The following is an 8,828-nucleotide window of genomic DNA, read 5'->3' on the forward strand; positions in this document are numbered from 1 at the left end:
TTAAAAAATAAAATTTCCCTTTAAAATCCCTTCATGGTTGATAAAAATAAATTTCTATAATTTTAATTTTTCAACATGTGAATAATTTACAAAGAGAAAAAAATAAAATATCTTTCCAATCTACAAATAAGGAAAGAGATCTAATCTCTTTTTTCTTAATCTTTTGTAGAAGAGATATTTTAATTTTAATTCTCTCCAATAAATTATATCTTCCACATAAGAAAAAATTTAAAATTAAAATTATTTTAAATTTAATGGGGGCCGGCTACCTAAGCTTGGGTTCAAGCTAGGGCCGGCCACCCATGAATCAAGGCTTGGGCGGCCCTAGCTTGATCCACAAGCTAGCTTGGCCGGTCCCCTAATCATGGGTATGAAGGTGGGTATAGTGGGTATAGTACTCTATAAATAAGAGGCTACGATATGGACCAAGAGGAGGAATTAGTTTTGGTCTCTCGATAAAATTAAGCATCCCGTGTTCGCCCCGAACACACAACTTAATTTTATCAATAATAATTCATTCCACTAGAGAACTATTATTGAACTACCGCACCAATCCCAAATTACATTTTTTGGGCTCCTTCTTATTATGAGTGTGTTAGTCTCCCTGTGTTTAAGATGTCAAATGTCCACTAATTAAGTGAGTTACTGACAACTCATTTAATTAATATCTTAATCCAAGAATAGTACCACTCAACCTTATCGTCATGTCAGACTAAGTCCACCTGCAGGGTTTAACATGACAATCCTTATGAGCTCATCTTGGAAACATTATCAACCTAGATTACTAGGACACAGTTTCCTTCTATAATCAACAACACACACTATAAGTGATATCATTTCCCAACTTATCGGGCTTATTGATTTATTGAACTAAATCTCACCCATTGATAAATTAAAAAAATAAATATCAAATATATGTGCTTGTTATTATATTAGGATTAAGAGCACACACTTCCATAATAACTGAGGTCTTTATTCCTTTATAAAGTCAGTATAAAAGAAACGACCTCGAATGGTCCTACTCAATACACTCTAAGTGTACTAGTGTAATTATATAGTTAAGATAAACTAATTCCTAATTACACTACGATCTTCCAATGGTTTGTTCCTTTCCATTTTGGTCGTGAGCTACTGTTTATAATTTATAAGGTACTGATAACATCATCTTCTGTATGTGGCACCACATACTATGTTATTTACAATATAAATTAATTGAACAACTACAACTAAATGTAGACAATTTGACCAAATGTGATTCTTTATTCAAAATAAATGTTTACAAAAGCTTAGGCTTTCAGTATACACTCTAACAGAAGCGTGCCCGTGCTTCCCCGGGGTCCTATATAAGGACCCCAGACGTCGACGAAGGTATGGGCAACTCTTTACTGTAGCCACATTACGATGCCTCTCTCGTTGCCTGACTTGAGCGTCGGAGGGCCGTCGCCGGGAAACCCCTCCCAGCTCGGCTTCTTTGCAGGTTCGCCGGAGAAGCTACGCCACCAGTCGGAGACAGCGGAGCGTGCCACATCCCCAGCGTTCGTCCACTCAACGCTCGGACAGGATCAATAACCATGCCCAATTAACACTGAGTTAATCCGAAGTTTTCCACACAACAGCTATAAAAAATTACACAATAACCTAAATCAAGAAGACAAGTGACAGAAACCAGATTCCGCCGAATCTCAGGAGCATACAAGACATCATGTAAAAACAAGGTTCGTCCACCACATAGGTTGAGCTTGTAAGTGCACATTCCTTTAACTTCAATTCTTGCATTGTTTCCCATATATATCCATTTGTTGTCAACTGGTATCCGACAATACTCCATATATGTAGCTCGATCACGAGCTACATGATTCGTTGCTCCTAAATCTACAATCCACAAAGGATAAGAATCAACTAACAATACTGTACTTGCAATATGATATTCATGGAAAGAAGATAGAGATGAATCTACCTTTTTAGGCTCAGTACAATCGCGAGCAAAATGACCCTTTTTGCCACAGTTATAGCAAGTCAACTTACTCTTAGGTCTTTGTCCATATTTTTTTTTCTTTTTGATTTGGTTTTTCGCAGCAACAACACTAGCCTCCTTTCTTTTCTTAAACCATTTTTTCTTATTCTTGAAACCAGAACTTTCAACTACAAAAGTTTGACCAAAAATCCTTGCAGATTCAATCATCTCCGCCTCAAGTTCAATATGACATGAGATATCAGTGAAAATCTTGATACTTTCACTATGAGTCAGATTCTGTTTCATCGTTTTCCCAAGAATCAAGAAGGGAACAGATAATTGCCTGAACCTGTTGTTCATTGGTCAACTCATGATCGACAACTTTTAAGTCTCGAATCATGTTACCCATCTTCCTGAGATGTTAGGCCATAGTAACATTCGAACATTTTTTACAGCTATCAAACTTGATTGTTAGCTGACGGAGCTTACTTAGACTTACTCCACCATACTTCTCTCTAAGGGTTGTACAGACAGCATAAGCCGATGGTAATGGCTCATACTCAAATATTAGGTCATCTACCATTGAACTAATTAATATTCCCTTAGCAGTAGAGTCCTTCCTTTTCCATGCCTTATAGGCATCAAGGATACGTCTGTGCTGTGTTGTAGAACCATCAACCGGTTCCTCCATGAATTGATTTATAGTTTCTAGAACTTCTTGTTCCTTAAGAACGTATTATATCTTGAGGTGTCATATTTTGTAGTTATCCCCATATAATTTTTCTCCTTTATTGAGTTCAGCTATGATGTTTTTAGTTGCCATAATTTACATAAATGTACATATTATTTATTATTTCAGTGTAATTCGTATACATATAATTAATTATTGACTCAATATAAATTAGAATTATTTTACAAAATCAAGTAATAACTATGTTTCCACTCATCATTTGTATGTGTCAATCCAATCAACATTGATTAATTATATTACACACATCCCATCAAATATACCAATCATTTTCATATGAACTAATCATATATATATAAACTAATCATTGAATATGAACGAATCATAAAATAAACATGAACTAATCACGAATATGAATGAATCATAAAATAAACATGAACTAATCATTGAATTGAACATGAACGAATCATGAAATGAACTAATAATTTTCAAGTTTATTAACACATAGCATAACTTTTCATAACATAACTCTGTTCGTACTTAACAACAAAAATTATTATAAGGCTCAAAAACTAAATGGGCTAGCGACAGTAAACAGAATACTAATAAACTAGATAGGCCAACACTACTCCTACTAGGACAAATACTAGTGTAGCGACCAACATTATCCCTATCAACCTGGACTCATTTGGGATAATCTTATATGGCACAACTTCAGAATTCTTCATCGGATTCATTTCTGGATCTTCCTCGAACATTTCCATGTCCTCTTCAGACTCTTCAGGATCCTCTTCACTCATATGGTGAAGTAGTTTCTCACACATTCTAAGATACTTTGGCAATGAATGCATCAAAGCCCGGATCGTATAATTGTCTAGGACTGGAAACACTTCTTGCTCAAGTTTCCAAAATAGTCTATCAAGTTATATAGCATGTCTGTCGACTCCATAAACAAAGTTATACTCTAAATCAACTAACCAGTACAAAACTAGTTTAAATAAGTTAGTACAAAAATCAACTAACCAGTACAAAACTAGTTTAATTCAATTTATAAAGGTATAGAACCATCATTATAAATCAAGAAAAATAAATTTTCTGAATTTTCAGGAGTTTAAGTCAACTGACCCATTGGACCGGTCGATCAGGAATCCAGATCCTAAGCTTAGTCTATTGTATTTGTTAGAACTAATATAATTGGACAGATATTTCTGATCTATATTCTATTATTGTTGTAATCTAAACTTATTTAAGTCGATCTCAGACTTATTGATCAAATTCAGGTCCATTTGATTAATCCAATGCCCATTGGATTAAATCTGATCTATTAGAACAAATTTAATCTTTGTTTTTGATCAAATCTGACCTATTAGGCAATTTGATTAAATTTAATCAAATTCGATCTATTAGAACAAATCTGGTCTGATTTAATTAGTTTGGTTCATGCAATTAAATTACCTCAATTAATTTAATAATAAATTGATCTGGTTAAACTAACCAACCAATATTTTGAATCAAATCTAGGTATTATTGAATTAAATTGGTCTGATTAAATTAATCAATAGTTTGAACTAGGCTTGAATTTGATTGGACCAAGTTAGTATAGTTGGATTTTCAATTAATCAATCTCGATTAAATAGTGATTGTATCTATTCACGCAGGCTTGAGTGTTCATATATGTAACGATTTAATCGATTAAAATTTCTAATTTGTCTCAAACACTGTATTTGATGGATAAACCTTCATTATTTCTATTCATCATCATTTAATCGATTACTGAGAAAGATTAAAAATCTATTTAATCGATTATTGTCCTTAAATTGATTACACTAATTAACTACACAAATATATTGTGCTTCGTCAGTTTAATCGATTATATAAATTTTAAATCGATTAACATGTGTTTTAATCGATTAGTTTAATTAATTAAATTTCTTCTTCTCTTTTCTGTCGTGATTGCGACGCTCACTTTTTTTTGTCGCGACGAACGTAATTGCCGTGACTGTCGATTGTCGGCCTCTCGACATAATTGCCGACACTCTCCGACCTTGGAAGCCGATAGCCAACAATCTCTCGGGATTCAACAACTACAGCAAATCGCGACCGATCTCGTCTGGCAACTACGGAAAAGACATTTCTTTTCAATGAAGAGGTATGCTTCATGCTTAGGCAATCACTATGATATCATTGTATCCTCTAATATACATGAAACATAAGATAAAATTATAAATCACTCACAATGATTTTTTGAGAAGAAATTGAAGAAGACGTCATTGAAGATGTTGTTACTGTCACCGAGAAGATCATCATTTGAAATTTTCTCAATTTTTCCACAAACCAAATCCCGACAATATATTCTATTTATCCACCGTGTCTCTACTGTGCACTTTCCGATCATTCCTAATTACTCTTAGACACATCAATATCAGAAGCATGGATTATAAATCAATACTTTAATATCCCTTAATCACAGAATCAATCATCTCCCCAACATTTAACATTTAACATTTAACGTTACATATCTCTTACCAACGCCCAATACGTTACTCCACATACTTCACGAGGAATGCATCAAATGTAGATATTTATTAATTTTATGTCTCAAAATTATCATTCTGAAACATTTAATATAATGTATCAAATAAAAATTATTAAGAAAATATATTTTTATTAATTAGGGTCTTTATCTAATTACTCCAATGAAATAAAATTTTTATTTAAATTTGGGGTGGTAACTATATAAGGTAATATATTCGGAAAATTACTGAGTCATTCAGAATATCTATGTACAGTTAGATTGATAGTTTTATCAATTAATTGAGAATTATTATATGATAGTGTAATATTCCACTGATTGATTGTTAAAGTGTGACAATTGAAAGGTGGAATGTAATTATAACTTGTTTGGAAATGATTTGAAAAAAAATTATTACTCTTAATCTAACGTGTCAAATTAATGTTAAAAGGCATAGATATATTAAGGAGACTTAAATGAACATATATATCTTAGTTTATAGTTGCTTAGAGTTCTGGAGTTCTATAAATTAATCCATTTTGGACGAAATTGACTTATGAATTTAGCTGAATTTTCTTAATACATCTATACTCATAAACATCAATTCGATATTTTATATTAATAGTAGTGATTTTTTCAACTCATTTTCATATGAAAAATTATATCATATATTCATTATTTATTATACAATGATGATAATATTCATTAACGAATATCACAAATGATTTTCTAGGACTTTTTTTTTCTGTCGGACAATATTAAAATTTTAATTCTCTAAATGATGTTGTCCATCCGTTGATTTAGTCCAAAAAGTAACTCCAAATTATTTCAAATCAAGACCGATATATTCGTTTAAGTTTCTTTAATACATCTATATCCTCAAATATCAATATGATACATTATACATTCCACCAATTGCTAAGAGTTACTAAAATGAGTTAAAAAAAAAATATTACTCTCAATATAATATTATATTTATGATTAACTGTGTAAATGTATTAAATAGATTTAGATGAGTATATTGATTTTGATTTGGTATCAATTTGGAGTTCTATGGGTTTATCAATCAATTTTGTACCAAAATCAATTGATAGAATTACTCCAAATCAAAACTTTTATACTCGTTTAAATCTCATTAATACATCTATACTTTTAACTATAAATTTGACCCTACTATATATTATGAGTAATAATTTTTTAACTTATTTTGGATCATATTATATTCCATTAATTGATTGTTATATTATAGTAATCAATTACTGGAAGTCAAATAATCATTCCCAATTGTTTTGTATAGGAATCGATGGTAAATTTGCCAAGGTTTTGAACCGGACAATTGAACCGCTGTGGTTCAGCTACCTGACAGAGTTTGTTTTTATTAGACCACTGGACCGGTCAGGGTGTTCGTCGCCGCGACTTTCTCTTTTACCGATCTCGTCGCCATTTTCCTCGGTGAGGAAGGATCGACTCGACGGTACTCTTTCTTCGTGAATCCATCTTGTATGCACCTGATCTGATGAGGTAGGGCTTCTTCCTGATCCGTTGTTGGTTTGGTATCGTAGACGCTGTGGAACAGATCGGGATCCATGGATGTGGAGCCGCCGGGACCGCTTCGGTATCTGATTGGGGCGGCGATCATGATGATGGGGGTGGTGCTTCCTCTCGGTTACATGATGTTTCGCATCAAGCGCGTTCCCTCCTCCTCGTCGACCTACTCCAAGCAGACGTAGGTGTGCTTTTGATTTCATTCAAGGACTCAAATCTCGTAGTTCTTGATTGCTCGATTGATTTATTTTGCTTCTGTGAATAAAATATCTGTTTTTTGGGCATTGGAATCCAGGACTAAGGGGCTGATATAGAGATAATTGTCAACTCTTTCTACTGCTAGCGGTGATCTCTCATAGTGGCGTTGCTTCTGGTACTCCACTGATTTCGGTTTGATTCTTCTTCTATTGATGTATTTGACGTCTATAGTAAAGTGTAGTTTCTATCTCGTTTTTTTTCCTGTTAAAGAGTAGGATTTGATAACTTGTGGCTGAATACATTTATCAATGATCAGTACGGGAACATCTGCGTGCTACTTCCTTTAATTCTAGTAAACAAAAAGGCTTTAGAAGCTATTATTCAATTCACTTCATCATTATATTTAAAAATGGTTATGAGATGGCAGAAATTCCGTCGCAGTTTACCAATTCTAGTATCAAAGTTTGATCTTGTACTTTGAGGTATAGGTCTGTTCTTCTGTTAGGGGACTTTTCCTAAATTATTATTCTCATTGATTTGAAAGGGGCTAGCTTCCTCATTTTGATTGCCATGAGCTTACTCTCAGGGTACTATCAGACATGCTTGAGCCCCTGTCTTATAGCAAAGATTTGTCATACAGTATTATGGTAAATCCACAATAAAAAATTGACGTCAAACTAGTTGGCAATGCTCATTTCCATGTGAAAAATCCATTCCCACATTTGTAAGCTTTGAATGGCGAATATTTTTCCCCTTGAACGTTATTAGCTTAGCTTTAGATAAGGAATTGGTGTAGGCAACATATAAGTTAGGGAAATTTGTTTGCTTCAAGTTCACTAAATTTGCAAACAATTGAATTAAAAAAAATAGCAAGGGCCGCCAGCTAGTAGTTTAGTTTGTGAAAAAATAGTACCAGAATGTGGATGTTATAGTGAAGTATTCTGAAGAACAATTGAAGATGACCACCTTATGGGAGAAGATAGATTGTTCTAAATATTACATGGAGTCAACTCTAATAATGTGTCAGTTTTTCATCGATGCATGCTAGATATTAATTTCATTCAAAAATATTAAGGTTGTTATTATATTTAGATAAGGTCACAGTTTTAATAGTTTGTATAACTAGATATGAACCATCTTAGGAAAATAAAATGCTAAATTCAAATTTGCCTAGCACTGTATTGGGCATTTCATGTGGTCTTCTCTGCCTGAAAATTCTCATGTGTTATCAAAGTCTTGTCATGTATTTGAATTGAGATATTGTATGCAAGATTAGAATTGTTAGTTTGTTACACCTTCAATCCATAATCACCTGCGCAAAGATATGAATGTCAAACAACCACACACCTTAGAGTTATAATCGCTAACCCTAAACAGTTCATAACTTTTACTTGTGTTTGACACATTATACAACAACACATCACAAAATGATGTGGAGTCAATGCAACACCACAAGTAATCAAAGAACATCCAGTTCCAGAACACACAAAACCCAATGTCTATCACAAGACAAATTCAATACAGACTATATTCATGCATATTCTCATCTCATTATCCACAAAATTCATAAACTATGATCTAGTATTGAAATGCACAACAGAATATCTCAACCCTGCACAGAATTACATAGAGTTTGTATCAACCAAATAAAAACATCCATATATCTAGTGCAAAACAGGGGCATCTCAGCTTCAAAATGTAGTGTAGGAGCATACTATATCTAATACATCTACCATCATGTTCACTCGTACTTGAGGATTTGAGGCAACCATATCTATTGTATACTTGTATCACAGTTGGTGCTATGTATACTGTATTTTTGCCAGCCAATATTTATACGAATTCAGAATAGCTGTCTTGCTCGAATTCAAGATAACTATCTATGCTGAAGGGGAGATTCTGAAAAATTATATCTAGAGGTGAACCCCTAT

General features: G+C 33.2%; 1 long non-coding RNA gene across 1 annotated transcript; it reads left to right on the plus strand.

The window, feature by feature from the left end:
* Nucleotides 1-6,553: 6,553 nt before the first annotated feature.
* Nucleotides 6,554-7,286, plus strand: LOC121982938. The gene is made up of 3 exons (XR_006112338.1): nucleotides 6,554-6,628; nucleotides 6,717-6,880; nucleotides 6,995-7,286. It is a non-coding gene; the product is annotated as an uncharacterized LOC121982938 (long non-coding RNA).
* The last annotated feature ends 1,542 nt before the right edge of the window (nucleotides 7,287-8,828 follow it).

The sequence above is a fragment of the Zingiber officinale genome, chromosome 5A (assembly GCF_018446385.1).
Source record: "Zingiber officinale cultivar Zhangliang chromosome 5A, Zo_v1.1, whole genome shotgun sequence".
Lineage (NCBI taxonomy): Eukaryota > Viridiplantae > Streptophyta > Magnoliopsida > Zingiberales > Zingiberaceae > Zingiber > Zingiber officinale.